Here is a 15,213-nt window from a genome sequence, read left to right on the forward strand (position 1 = left end):
GATATTTTGAAACTAGGAAGTATTAGGCCAATTACGTTTTAAATGAAGATGGAAAAGTAAGAGGATAAAGAACGGTTAGATCCCCAGATAACTGACGTTTCTACACTTTTTAAATGGCTAACTTTCTCCTCGGCATTTGTTCAAAGGTCCTTTCCCAGAAAAGGAAAAACAAAAGAAAATCCTAGTTATGACTAAGCACACATTTTTTTAATCTCTCTCCAAAGCCCACACTTCAACTAGTCATTACATCCCTGCTGAATGTCCTGATTTATTACATCTCCAAATTTCACAATCTGAGTTTACAAATTGGTCTCCTCAAAAATGCACGAACATGCCCAAGAAGCCCCATATTAGTCGCAAATGCATTCCTGATGTTGCAACATGAGAGAGTGTGGGCATGATCATGTCGCTGCTTATTAAGAGAGATGCCATGTTTTACGACCTGCAATACTGTTACTAATTTGGGGACACCTGATACGGTGCATTTTCTTTAAAGGCACACAAACACTCAAAAGCCACATCTTTTCCCATGCCATGTCTTTTTGGGGCAATTTGCTTGCCTTAAGGTGACATGCAGGCTCGGATCTCTGGCTGAACTGGCTAAGCATCTCTTCTAACAATGAAATGGAACAGGCCGTCATGACAAGACTCTCATAAAGAGGTATATACGGGCTAGTCGTTTATTTTCACATCTTGAAAAATAATCACTTCCTTCTGGATGTATTTATGAGGATAAAGAGGTCTCTACTTTCACGGCTGTACATCATACAAAAAAAAGACACATACAATCCAGCTAACCTGAGTCTCTGACTTTGGAAAAGGCCAAGCCTGAAAGGACAATCTGCTTACCTTGTTGAAGGATATTTTTTCTGTGGCCATTAAACCCTCACACAGTTTAAAAGAGCTAAAAGAAAACTTTAATAACTGTAAGGCATGACTGACATCCAGATAGAAGACAAGAGAGCAGTGCATTATGTTGTTTCAGCTCAGAGCTCTATACAAACAATAATAACATCAGAGAAAGAATCCTCTCCTGCAGAGAAAGCCTATACAAGATTTGCTGTACAGAGAGAGAGCTGCTCCCGACGCAGAGTTAAAGTCCAAGGAAACAGAGGTGAGTTCAGTTCAGCTCTTTTGTGTTTACAGCAGATTCCGTGAAAAAGCTCTTTCTGACTGGAATGAATGGAGGTGGAATAAGGCCAAAGTTATTCGACATCAAGCAGAATGCAATCACTTCTTTGGAACACCTCTGAACAGAAATGTCTGCGCCAAATCAAAGGAGAAACTAGAAATGTTTCAAAGGATGTCTGACAATAAATCTTAACTAATTGCTAAATTGTGTTTCTGTTGGTTTTGTCTGTCTGTTTATAATTTATTTAAATATAAAGCAAATGTGTCTTCATTTTTTATATTTATTTACCTCATCTTTTTGTGTAATAGTAGAAAATTGTACGTGTGATCTTCAACCTCAAACCCAGAAATGGTTGAAAGGAAGTTAGAGTTGTCAAGTATGTAGAAACATTATTAATAGTGGGAAATAACACCTTTAAGTTTGAAACTAAGAGGTTGGATCTTTTTTTTTTCCAATTCTAAAAACAAGAAGAAGAGGACCCATAAAAGTCAGTGGTCCAAATACAGTATGATTAGAAGAAAAACGGCTTTACAGTTACTGTAAAAAGAAAATACATCTAATAACTATCACTATTAAATAAATAATCTACCTATCAATCCAACATGATTTCTTTTCTTTTCCAGTCGATTGACCAGTTATGCATTCGAGAAAGACAGGAGTTTCACCTAATTTCACCTAATTTTCACCTAATTTTTTATCAATTTCTATCAAAAAGAAGACATTTCTCATGCTGCTTAAAAGAAAAATTCCCAGGATGTATTAATACTGGTAAAATAACTTTTGGCACTTGCTCACAAGAATAAATCACAAACAGTATTTATACAAACATAAAGACAAAAGGCAAAAACAAGCAATCTAATTTTGCTGATCAGAATAAAATATTTTTAGCTTTAAAATAATGAAACTCAATTTTTAACCACTTAAGACCCTATAGGTAGAAGAGATATTTTCTTATATAATATCTGTTTTTCTATCAAATGAATCCTCCCAGTAGGTTTCTTGTCCTTGAATATCATTGTGCACTAAAATAAACACTCCTGCTTTAGTCTCCTCTCCTTCCAGGTGTAACACACTGTTGGTCCCATGCTTCAATGCCTCACCGCCATCTGCTGTAGCCTTGGAATACTAGAACATCCTGCCTTGGGTTGGTGTTGGGAGATCACTTCTAAGACATGCAGCAACATTTTCTCTTGGCTTTGATGCTTCCGGCTGCAGACCATGCTTGGTCTGAAATGGATCAGTGAAAGGTTGAGGTAGTTTTTGTAAAATCTCCCAATCTGTGATAATGTATAAGACAGAACGCCTTTTGTAAAGAAGTCAAGACTTATGTTAATAAAGAGCATTTATCCTAACAACGGTGCAGGAGCAACTGATCTGGAGGTCCGAGAGGAGGTTTTGAGTTCTAAATCAAGCTTCTAAATCTTTCAACTAGGATGTTTAGATATAAGATAATTAAATACAGCATTGCATACTTACACTGATGTTGTTGTTTTGTTGGCCAGTTTCGGCTTCCTAAAGGCAAAATACCCCCAAAAAATCGGAAGCGCACAAAAAAACAACAAAAAATAAATAAATCAAACCGACAAAGCCAACAAAATGTGCTAAGAATATGTTCTGTGAATTATAAAACAATATTAGATAACATTTGGAAGCTGAGTGTTGACATGACATAGCAGTAGATGAATGTTATGTAAAGTGTAGCACAGTCTAAATCTCAATTCAATTTAATACAGTTCAGTTTATTTTTATAGCGCCAATTAACAACGCACGTCATCTCAAGGCAATTTATAATTCAACCAGATCATACAGTAAAATTGAACTCAGCCTCCAATGTACAGTGGCATGCACAGAAAAAGCATTTAAATATGTACCTGACCATCATTTGAAACAGAATAAAAAAAAAACACCTAATACTTTGTAATCAACTCTCTCAAAATGTACAACTTACACTCAATAGCCACTTTTTGAGGTACACTTTGCTTAACCAGGGTGGACCCTCTTTTGCCTTCAGAGCTGCTTTAATCCTGCTTGGCATCGATTTGACATGATGCTGGAAACACTCCTTAGAGAATTTGGTCTATATTGGCATGATGGCATCACTCAGGTGCTGCAGACAGATCCATGATGCAAAGTTACTGTTCCACCACATCCTAAATGTGCTATATTGGCCTGAGCTCTGGTGACAATATGAGGGCAGGGAATTCATTGTCATGTTCAAGAAACCAGTCTGAGATGATTTGCACTTTATGATATGCCATGTTATCCTGCTGAAAGCAGCCATCAGAATAGGGATGCACTATGGTTATAAAAGGTTGGACATGATCAGTAAAAATACTCAGGCTGGCTGTGAAATTGAGACGATGCTCAATTGTTACAAAGGGGCCAAAAGGGTTCCAAAAAAATATCCCCCACAGCTTTACACCACAACCAGCAGCCTAAACCATTGATACTAGTCAGGAAGGATCCATCCGGTCATGTTGTTGATGCCAAATTTTGACCCTAACATCCTCATCTCGAAGCACAAATTGAGACTCATCAGACCAGGCAACGTTTTTCTAAGCTTCTACTGTTTAGTTTTAGTCAGTCTGTGAGATTTCTAGCCTCAAATTTGTAGCTGACAGGGTTGACAGCCAGTATGGTTTTCTGCTGCTGTAGCCAATCTGTATCAAGGTGTTGTACATTTAGAGATGATCTTCTGCATGTCTCGGGGATAACAAGTGGTTATTGGTCATTGCATTGCATTTAGTAAGGCATTTTCACCCACAGAACTACTGCTCACTGCATAGTTTGTCTTTTTCAGACCATTCTCTGTAAACCCTAGAGATTGTTACACATGAAAAACCCAGTAGATCAGCAGGTTCTGTCATATTAAGACCAGCCCTCTGGTTACAACAACCATGCCATGTTCGAAGTAACTTAAATTACCTTTCTTCCCCATTCCAATGCTCAGTTGGACTGCAGCAGATCATCTTTAGCATGTCTGCACACCTAAATGCATTGAGTTGCTGCCATCTGATTGCTGATTTTTGTTAATTTGCGGTAATGAACAGTGGGATAGGTGTATCTAATACAGTGGCTGATGAGTGCATATAGCCAGCTTTCTGTGAACTGTGTTCAGACTGCTCTGAGCAAGAGAAAACTTCAGTTGCTCCTGTAAAAAAGGAGGAATGATGCAACATCTTTTAATCTGAAGCTTATTAAATGCTTTGTCTACCTTGGTAACAGTTACATGCGGAGAAATAATCAAAGCAATCTATTATTTTGAGTATAATATTCCGATGAGAGAAAACCAAGAAACCAGCATGAGTCCAAAAGAGGTGCTGTACCTTCCCTGTTTCCTTGGCATGAGCAAGAGAAAACACAAGATACTTTGCAGAATGATTAAAAAAACACCCCACCTATTGATTTAACATTAACATTAAACAATGCAATGTTTCAGAGCATAGTACCCTGCTGGACAAAGAAGAAATCTGAAAAATACTTCACTTTGTATGAGGTGGGTCATCCAAGAACTGGAGTGTTTACGTGTTACCACAGGATTAGGAAAGGATGGATTTATGCTTCGGCATGGGTTCAACTACTTCACTGTCAAATCCATGCACCAAATGGATATATTCTATCCACCTTTAGGAAAGCAGCCTTTTCAAGTTGATGGATACAGTGAGAGCGAATGGCGTGTGGAGGATTTTCTTCTTTCTTCACTGACCGCTGTGGCTTTGTTTCTTAGTGAGCTTTCTAAGTCTCTGAGGAGCTCGGAGGCATGTGTTTATTCATCAGGAGCCCATTTGTAATAGATCCATATTTCTAAGCAAACCACCAAAGTATTTATTCAATTTATTACAAAAGCACAACCTTTATGAATAATGAAACAATTAGGAAGGAAGCTTGTTGAAATGAAAAAACAAAACAAAAAACGTTAGGATTTTTTTTATACCAGAAAATGAGAGCGTGACTTAGCATGTATTTATAAGATTCAAATTATTTAAATAAATCTCCTTGAACGCATGTATATTTATAGAACTTTAAGTCATTTAGCATTTTACACTGATTAGTTCTCAATATGTTTTTTTGGTGGAGAGGTTTCTCTGAGAATCAGGAGAAAATAGGAGCTTTGCATCAACCGTCTTCTAGAGGAACCCAGCTTTATGTGTCTCTGTGAGCTTGTGAAAAAGTAGAAGAAAATGTCAGTGGAGGGAACGCGGATATATACCATTCCCAGCGGAGCTGTCCAGACTTTAAGAGACAAATGTGCTCCATTCCTTTCCTCCAAATGGCCTTTACAATTGATATATTTCATTCAATATGAACGGCTCACTAACAAACTGTGCCAGTGACCTAAAATGTAGTTAAATTGTTCCTGGAAAAAAATTCGGAAGTGAAAATGAAAGGGATTTTTTTTTTCGCCTGTTTTTAGTCTGTGCTATTGTTACAATGTTTTTTTGCTACCTCTTTAGTGGTACCAAAGCAAAGTTATGAATATAATTTACAGTGTTTATGGTTTGAAATATTTTTTTTAAATACCCCTTAAGCTTTACACTTTTTTTTACATTAAAACCACAAACTTAAACCATGTTATTAGGATTCATGTTATAGATCAACACATAGCAGTTTACGATATGAGGTTGAGAGGTTTTCCAAAATTGAAATTATGGCATCAATTTTTACAGATTCTCTTTTGTTTTGGCACCCCCATATGAAATCTTGTGCAACCAACTGCCTTCAGAAGTTGGAAAACATTGATAAACCAAGAGGTCTGACAAGAAGAGGGAAATGTTGGCCTAGTGGGTTAGAAAACCCGGGTTCGATCCCCACAGCCTGCATTCTGTGTTCCTGAGCAAAATCCTTACCCCACACTGCTCCCCAAGCGCTGCACAATGACAGCCCACTGCTCCCTAAAGGAATGGGTTAAACGCAGAGATACATTTCTCCAATGTGAGATCAATAAAGTTAATTTACAAAGTTCAGTTAGTATAGGGGCAGGGGCCCATGATAACTCTGGAAGAGTTGCAGAGATCATAGACAAGGCATTTCAAAGGTCTGGACAATGACCCTAAACATATAATCACAAGTACAATGAAGGGTGTGGACCAAAGCATAACAATACAGAGTGTCTTAGTGAAAGAAGATTTGAAGACTGAATTGATTATGTGGAGCTATTTAAAACCATATTTTCAGAATGTTATTCGTAAAAAAGAAAAAAGAAAAAGAAAACTAACACAAACTGTAGGGCTGCATGATAGAAATCGATCTAATAGGTGTTTGTTTTTTAAATGTATTGATAGCTATGTTTAATTCTGTTACCCAGTAAAATAAGCAGCGATAATTCATTTCAAATACGGTCATTTTCTGATTTAAAGGTGCAGTTTATTTTATTGCAATATTCAATTCAATTCATATTTAATCAAATTCAGTTTATCTATATAGGGTCGATTGAGAATACATGCCATCTCAAGGCACTTTACAGAGACAATTCAACCAGGTAATACAGTGAGTATGGTTTAAAGTTTTCTATCTAAGAAAAACCAGCATCGACTCATTGACTTGGCAGCAATCCCTCACACCAAGCATGCATGTATGTAATATGTAATTTACTGCCGGTTTACTGTTTTTTCCTCAGCTGATAAAAGGTTAGTCAGGGGTGTGGGCATGGGGACACTCATGGTCTAACAAATATTAATTAAAACCAATTTCAAACGTTTAGTTGTAAAATAATGTAATTTGAAAACGTTTATAGGGTCTGGATGTTTTTGCAAGACCCTGCATCTTGCAGACAGCTTTTAGAGGCTGTGAAAAATAGAACCTCAAAGCTTTTCAAAGCAGTTGGAGTACATGGGGCCAGAAGCGGAGCTGTATGTGAGGCAGGAAGCTGGTGATGGAATTTAGGTTATGACCTATTTTTGTTTGGTTTCACCTTTGTTTGCATGCCATATCTGCACTAGATCCTGCACTGACATTTACTGGGCGCATGATTAATGTGAGTGCCTGTTGTGGGTTTCTTCTCACATGTAGTGTGCTGAGAATGGCTTAATGTGAGGTCAGCGCCACCATGTATCCCTACTGCTCCACGTGGCAAACCTGGTGACATAAAACCTGAAACATCAATGTCCAGCTGCCTTGCAGAACCACAGGACCACTTCCTGTAATTAATCTCTCATTTATCAGTCAGACCCTTCAATGTACCCCTGTTTGGTACAGTGATCGCTAAGATGAGGGCCTCTCCTTTGATTTAGACAATATGCTATTCATCACATTTGCTTCCCACTGATGCCAACTGTAACAGTTTGCTGTGTGAAGGTGCTCCTTTGAGTTAACTCTTATTTTACTTTAATCCAAGATGCAAACCCAAACAGGACGAGAAAGAGCAAAACCTCTCACACGAGAGTCTCTGGAAGTCATTTGCTCTGGGTGTTTGGATCTCACTGAGAGGTGTGAGATGGGAAATGAGAGACAATGTTTAGTGGCTGCAGCTGAGAGGAGATCTATCACTCTTGCCAACTCTCTCCATCGCTCCTCTGGCGCAGATGAGAGCTTTAACCTTGAGGGCATGACAGTGGTGAACATATGCAAGTCATCTGTATAGAATAAATAACAGGACAGTCTTATGACAATACATGCAGTCTCTGTGGGGCTTATTATTGGCAGAGAGTAAATGGCTCTCTGGAGACAGCAGTGTCAAGCCTCTGATTGTCACTAAGGAGATCCAATATTGCCTGTGCTGACTTTCAAACCTAATTATAATCTACAAGCTTTGAAAGAGCAGCTCTGTAATAGCTTAAACACTGAGATTAGTTGTCATTAATGTTCGGACCTGCTAACTGTAGGTCGAAGCTCAACAACCACCTCCCAAGTTTTACTTATTGACCAAGGTGGCAGGAAAATATGTTTCAGAGCTTCTTTGTTGTACTTGGGGTTAAGAGTCGGGTGTGAAAACACTCACACAGTTAAACTTCCAATTCACACATCATTACATGTAAAGGGCAGAGAGCTAGTTAGGAAATGTCTAATAATGTGCTAGTAACGGATCACTGGAAAACAAACTGCTTTTATGCCCTTTCCCCCCCTCCCCCTTTTAGTGAGATATCAGAGCCAGACAGAACTGTTCCAGAAAAATAAAACCCCAACACCAGCTCGATCATTCTCACCACCACGTCAGATCACCTTTCCCAGCGAAGCTACAGATTATGGATCGGCTCATTTCTCGCACACGAGGCGAGGAACAGATGGATTGCACATTAAAAGACCTCAGACCTGCCAGTGACCGTTTATAAGAGTTAGGGAAAAAAAGGTAGGATGGAGGTGACATTCTTTCAAGAAGGAGATAGATTTAAAATGATTTGATTTCTCTATTGCCTCTGAAACTGCATCACAGTTGGAGAGGAATCTTAGAGACAAATATATCCATCTTGACTGGTGTGAGGATACTGATACAGGAACACAAAATAAATATAGGTTTGAGTTCTCACAGCATGGCTTAAAAAGATCAACAATGGTGGGTAATTATATTGCACTGAGAAAAGAATAAATGAGTGTTCATAATTCAATGCTCTGCTCAGCTTGTGTTCATAGGAGATTGCTTCATAAAGTTTTCTTAGGTTTTTCACTTTTTTTTTTACATTTTGTCTCGTTGAAGCTGCAAACTCCAGTAATTTGAATAACCAATGCAATGTACAGTAGATAACTATTGCTGCAAGGCAGCCTTTACACATAACTGCCATGATTAAACAGGGCGATGGAAGAATAGGGCTGTGGTGATGCTTTGATTCAGTTGGGGGAAAAAAGTGGCTGGAGTTAGAGAGTAGCAAAATAGTGACAAAGGTTTTTGCATTATCATGCATTCCAGCCCTAGCTTAGTCAGTCCGGAAGGATGCCGCCTGTAAACATTATTCTTAAGTCTTGGATTCAGGACTCGACCATGACTGGGTTACTCTATATGAATATACTTTGATTTAAACCTGGCTTATACTCCATGCATAAGCCTGGTATTCTGCAGCCACTTTTTTTTTTTAAGATTGGCCTGCAGTTAGCTTAATTCATTTATTATGCGAGAAGCCTTCTGGTTAAGAAAGGCACAAAGCATGACTTTGCCAATGACTTGTTTATTCATTGGAATGTTAAAGATAAAGTGGAAGTGTTATTTTCTACTGCCAAAAGGTATTGCAGGTGGATTCTACTCATTAAACAGGTAAAATAAGGAAACTGGTTACACAGCATCTTTTTAAGAGGTTAAAGGAAGCTGAATACCATCAACTACACCAGGCATCGTCAAAGTCGGCCCTCTGCGACCGCTGTCCTGCAGGTTTTAGAGGTTTCTCTGCTTTAGCACAGCTGATACTGATGATTGCAGTTCAGCAAAAACCTGTTAATCAACTATCAGTGTAAATCAGCTGTGCTGGAGCAGGGAAACCTCTAAGACCTGCAGGACAGTGGGCCTCGAGGACCGACTTTAAGGATGCCTGCACTACACTATTAAATGCTGTTTTGCATTGATCAATAACATAAAGTCAGAATGAAATACTCTGCATTTTTGGTTTTTAACAATGCAAGTTACAGCAGATGCAGTTCTTACAGGGATCATATGCTGGATTGGGTTGTTAAAGAAAAAAAAATCTCCCAGTGCTTAACAGAGATTAATAGTGGGCTTTGTCACAAAGCATATCCATATTAGATGGATGAGAACACTACATTTTATCAGACATCTGTTCAATGCGATCAGTCTCTGACACTCGTCAGACCAAATAAAGCCATGAACTGTTACCAACATTCTGCAGCAACTTGTGGTAGACCTTCATCCAAGAATACCACATAAAACCAAATCAGTCTTGTTAAGCCCTGCTGTCCCTGTGGCTTTTAGCTGGGCCGTTGGAGCTTACAACAGGGATGCTAAAGCCCTTTAAGAGGCTGTGTGGCCTTGGGGTTAAGGTAACAGCTAATTGTCTCACTTCTGCTCTGAAGATATTAGCTGTGAGCTCATGAATCAAGTATGTAGCCCATGCATTGAGGGCACATCCCCTTATTCTCCTCTTGTCGCATGCAGCCTGTGATTTATGACACTGGCCTGCAGAAGTATTGAATTAAACAAAATGGAGGAAAGGAACATCTGGAAAGCTTATTAGGTCAACATCTCTTTTTTTGGACACGTTGATAGTGAGGGCTAGAGCAGGGATGTTGCATCTTTCTCATTGACAATACATATGTGAAGTACAGATCATGCTTTAAGGAGCTTGGGATTAATGGTCCTACTTAAAGCACCAGGTGAGCTAACAAGAGCCCCAAATGAGCCTCTTCAATGTGTTCCTAATGCCTCCCAGATGTAGAGAACTTCAGTCCTGCTGGCGTCCTTGGTTCGAAGCAACTGCCAGCGCCTAATTCAAAAAATGAAAGAGCCTTGATAGGATAAAGTACCCATTCCAAAGCTGCGTGACACGGCCAGTGTAACACAAGTCATTCTAGTCAAGGATAATTGGGTTAAAAAAAAGAAAGAAAAAAAAGGAGCATCAGCAGGGAGTGCGTGAGCACTGTACCTCTGCCTCTGCTCATCTCAGTCTGGTAACAAGAGCACAGAGAGGTGTGTTGAAACACTACCCCGTCACTATTCATCCTCTCCCCCTTGGTGGAACAATGACTAGAGCACGGTCTGCTTTTCATTTAAGAGAATTACCGTCGGGAGGCCAGCAGACGTCTCCCGAGCTGCTCCGTGTGTGTTCTTCTCATCCCTGTGGAGCTGTCTCATTAGCACGGGTTTGGTTTATCATAGCCCCCCATCTCCGTCCTGCCGAAACTTGCAGCCTGCTACATGGAGACCAAAAAATAATGGCTTGTATGGACTGACAAGTCCCCACAAGGAGACCCCAAGTTTCTGCAGCAGAGACTGTTGGCCTTTAACAGGTTGACTGTGAAGCTGAGGCCACTTAAGAACCAGACAGAATGAAAACGCCAGGACGGATTGTTGGGTTGACTAGATAAAAAGGGGAAGCATGGATAAGTCTAATTTATGACCTTCTTGAGCGATGTTGTGACAGTGTATGTAGCCTACAGGAGGAGTTTTTTCAAAGTGGTGCATGACTTCTCTCATTGCTTCTCAATCTACAGCATGACATGTTGTCTTACTGCAGCTATTACTCTCTCCCTCTGTGAAAAATCGTTTACAGCTTAATTATGCAATCATGTGTCGGTTGGCTACTTCCTTTACAGCCATTATGAGTTCAGGCGTCTTCCCACCGGGGAGTGGCTCATATCATTTACATTTCATTAAAAGTGCGCTGCAAGACATCATTGATTTCTCTAGTAAACAAGGAGTTTCCATGATGCAAGCTTATGAGTAGGAGCGAGGGGGACACCCATCAGAAGCTGTCAGGAGCCGACAGAGGACAGGATCCAGACCTGCAGCCAGGAAAGACCAGGCCAGCCAGCTGTCACCTCTCTGACACTGGCTGAGACCATCCATCTGGCTGAGAGGGGCCCACCATGGGTGCAGAAAGACATGCCAGATCCAATTCTATGTGCAAAAGCAATGTGCTCACAGACACAGGAGCAAACATTTACATGCGTGGAGGGACATACATGTAGTCCTTTCTCCTTGGCATCTATGCACAAATGAACTTGAACAATGCGACATGCATGTACTGATTAATCTCCAGCACAATCTGCGGTGCTGTCTACGTGAATCATTCTTTCACTGACTGATCAGAGAAACCAAAGTGACATTCTGCCATCGAGCTAAACAGACACAAATAAACAATTAGAGCATTTGGCTGCAACGCTTGCTTTCACATACAGAAACATAATGTCTCACAAAGTGAACCTAAATATTGGATTTTCCTTTCCATAGATCCATGCATCACTATAGAGTGCATAAATAACCCTTTTGCTGGCAAAAAAGGTTAAATTAATAAAAAGTGTATTCCACTTGCAATGACACATCAGTAAATTTATCTCTTATGGAATTTTTTGCATTTTTGCTCAGATGCAATTAATGTAAGATAAAACGTGCAACATTGGGCAGCCTTAAACAGGTTTTCCTCCAGGATCACCATGAATTTAATTCTATTAATCTTTTCTGTGTATTTCTATTACATAAAATCTTAATAAATACCCTGGAGATTTTGTTTGTTTGAATAAATAACAAAGGGGAATAACATTCTATGTGAGGCTTTAGTGATACAGCCAGAGTCAAACGAGTGGCGATCAGCCTCTCATGACCACCTCCTGATCAGGAATCGTAAGGTCGGGAGAAAATCAAACATGTTTGAAATTAGGTCAGCCGTCTTGAGGTGCTCGTGGACAAATCCTGCGGCTGAAGCAGAGCTACAAGCCGATTTACCAGAAACTCGAGCACTGCGCATGTGCAAACAAGGGAGTTCTTCTTGAATGACGAGTCCGACCAAAGTTATTTCTCGGGGCTGAGTCTGATGTTTGGTTTTTAGATGTACAGTGTAAGCAGGTAGATGGTATCAGAGTGTCGGGTCATACAGTTTGAGAACATGCATCATGACCTGTGAACTTTTAGACCCTGCGGTTTTGTCGTACAGGTTGAGTTCTAGCTGCGTACAGTGTATGCCTGCCTTTAATGTTCTCTACCTCTACTACTACTGTAAAATGCATGGTTGATCTCCAAGTGAGACAGGATGGCAGCAGTAGAAGAGAAACGTTTTCTCCTTTCTGAGTGATTTTTTTTGCTGAGGAGTTACAGATAAACTCAGCCTTAAAAGCATTAGCTTTACACCACAGTGTAGTGGACACAGTAAGCTTACATTGAAATTATTGCAACACTAATATTACAACTATCTTTCAACAATAATCTACATTGATCTAATTTATCTTCTGTACTGATGAATATTCAGCTACATTAGCATGGCAAATGTTTGAAGTGCATCTTTCTCTATGTTTGTAGAACAGATGCAAGATGCACACATTGAATCTAGAGAGAAACTATGTTCAGCAAACTATTAAAGGACAAAATATGTTATTTTTTTCCTCTATTTTTAAAGATTAGTTTTAACCTAAAGTTGATATACATAGCTCAGTATTAGATAAACAGATGTCTGAACCGAGACTTGAGTTAGTAGCATAGGACCGGTTCTATGATATGTAACAAATGAAATGCATTAACCCTTTCACTTTATTTATTAAACTTAACACTAACATTGCTGATAGGTTTTCTTCTTAACAAAGAGGTTTGTGGTTATTTACACTAAAGAATGAGTTTTGCATTTCTAGAGAAGAAAAACTAATAAATTAAATTCAATAACTAACTAACTCACAACACATCAGCTCAAATCACTTTACAATGACAGTTCCATCAAACCATACATTTATATTGGTTAAAGGTTTTTTTTATTAGCTTATTCCATTGAGTGATTGACTTTACAGGATGCTGGAAGAGCATAAGACGACAGTAGACTTGCATATTCGTTAACTTTCCAGCAATCCCAGTGGAGACAAAAAAACCCAACTTTTTTTATAACAGTGAGAAACCTCCAGCAGAATCAGGCTCAGTGTGAACAGCCTTCTGGCCACACCGACTGGTGGCTCAAGAAGACAGAAGCAGACACACAAAAGGAACAGGAGAAGCACTGATCCATAAATACTCTTTATGAAGGAACTAACTTCATAAGCAGCTCCATCTATGATGGAGTTAAGCAGATGACCTCTGAGCTGGTTTTTAGGTCAAGAGGATGAAAGGAAGCATATAAAGTGTATTATCGTAAAAGTTGAGCCCATAGCTATATCTAGAAGACAAACGTATTAAATAATTAAAAACCAGGACAACTATCATCTACAATATGAGGTTGTTGATGGCAGCAGCCTAGCTGATGCTTTCCCCCCAGGATGGCGTCACCATTAAAAGGAGTTCCAGGCCAGATGTAGTTACAATGACAGAGAAAAGCAGAAACAATATTTGCTTAAAAGTTAAACCAACAAATTATCCAAAACTTAAGAATAAAAGTAGAACATAGCAAAGTGAGGAATAGTGAACTTTCTGTCTTCCAGCAGCCAAAGCCTTTAGTAGTACAGCAAGAAGTAGCTCAAGATTCTTTGAGACACACTAACTAAGAGCTTCATGCAAGTTTAAAGATAGAGGCCTCTAAAATTAAAACTGGAAAATAGTTCAACCGGAGAAGAGCCTGAGAAATAAAATGTCTGCCTCCAATCTACTTTAAGAAAATCTAGGAAGCACTGTTTAACCCACAGACTGGGAAAAGTGCTCTGTTAGGTACATAAGGAACAAGCAACATCATTTACAATATGAAACAAAATATAGTAATCTAAATAATAATATTTTCCTATATCATAAATAATGTAATCAATATGAGATGTAGAGTTAAGATGAGAGAGTAAAAAATGAAAAGAAGATCTGGTGGCATGATATTTGCAATTTTACATTTCTTGCAAAAACACTGACCACCATGTTTATCATATATTCTTTTGGCTAAATTGAAAAAGTACAAATTTTTCGTAACACTGTAGGAAAACTGTGGAATATCACAACTTTCCTTTTAACCCTCACGCATTCTTATAGGGTTTCTCCTGGAACCCACTGCTTGCCATTGCCTGCTCTCCGTCTCCGCACATGAGCAATGGTCCCGGGAGGGCTCTTGACTATGTGACTAATTCAAACAGGTCCAGCCTTCCACAGCTTTCATCGCCTTGTACGCTCTGTTGCCTAGCAACCGTGAGAATGACACACAAGTGGAAAAAATTTTCCTTTTCACCTTTTTTTTCCTTTTTTTTACTGTAAAGTGAAGAAAGACAACACTGATGAGAATAGAGAGTGGAATAAAGGCAACAACCAACCGGAGCATGAACATTTAAAAGCAGATGTAATTGTATAAGAGGGGTAGAAAGATATTGGTAAATCTAAAAAATGTATGTATATATCTGCAAAATCTCTTATATTCAACAACAAAAAATACTTAGTTAAGCAAGTTGTGCAAAACAGCAATTAAAAAATAAAAATCATATCGGCTCTATAGTGCCCACACTGCAGATATTTTAGAATCTGTTCTTAAATTACAGCCAAACTTATTTACACAGTAACAAAAAACATTTCAATAAATCAAACGTTACCCGACTCATATCTG

The sequence above is a fragment of the Cyprinodon variegatus genome, unplaced genomic scaffold (genome assembly GCF_000732505.1).
Source record: "Cyprinodon variegatus isolate N-32 unplaced genomic scaffold, C_variegatus-1.0 Scaffold754, whole genome shotgun sequence".
NCBI lineage: Eukaryota > Metazoa > Chordata > Actinopteri > Cyprinodontiformes > Cyprinodontidae > Cyprinodon > Cyprinodon variegatus.